Raw genomic sequence first — 480 nt, 5'->3', positions numbered from 1 at the left:
TCAATTCTTCGGCACTCAGCCTTCTTCACAGTCCAACTCTCACATCCATACATGACCACAGGAAAAAACCATAGCCTTCACTAGACGGACCTCTGTTGGCAAAGTAATGTCTCTGCTTTTAAATATGCTATGTAGGAGGAGCAAGATGGCAGAGGAGTAGGACGGGGAGAACACTTTCTCCCCCACAAATTCATCAAAAGAGCATTTAAATGTCGAGTAAATTCCACAAAACAACTTCTGAATGCCGGCAGAGGACATCAGGCACCCAGAAAAGCAACCCAACTCTTTGAAAGGAGGTAGGAAAAAATATAAAAGACAAAAAAAGAGACGAAAGAGGGAGGGATGGAGTTCTGTCCCGGGAAGGGAGTCTTAAAAAGAGAGAAGTTTCCAAACACCAGGAAACCTTCTCACTGCGGAATCTGTGCCGAGCTTTGGAAGCACAGAGGGCAACTTAACAGGGAGAAAAATAAATAAACAATT

The sequence above is a fragment of the Bison bison genome, unplaced genomic scaffold (genome assembly GCF_000754665.1).
Source record: "Bison bison bison isolate TAMUID 2011002044 unplaced genomic scaffold, Bison_UMD1.0 scf7180017863978, whole genome shotgun sequence".
NCBI classification, from domain to species: Eukaryota; Metazoa; Chordata; class Mammalia; order Artiodactyla; family Bovidae; genus Bison; species Bison bison.
The sequence above is the reverse complement of the archived record's forward strand: the minus strand, read 5'-3'. Positions refer to the sequence as shown.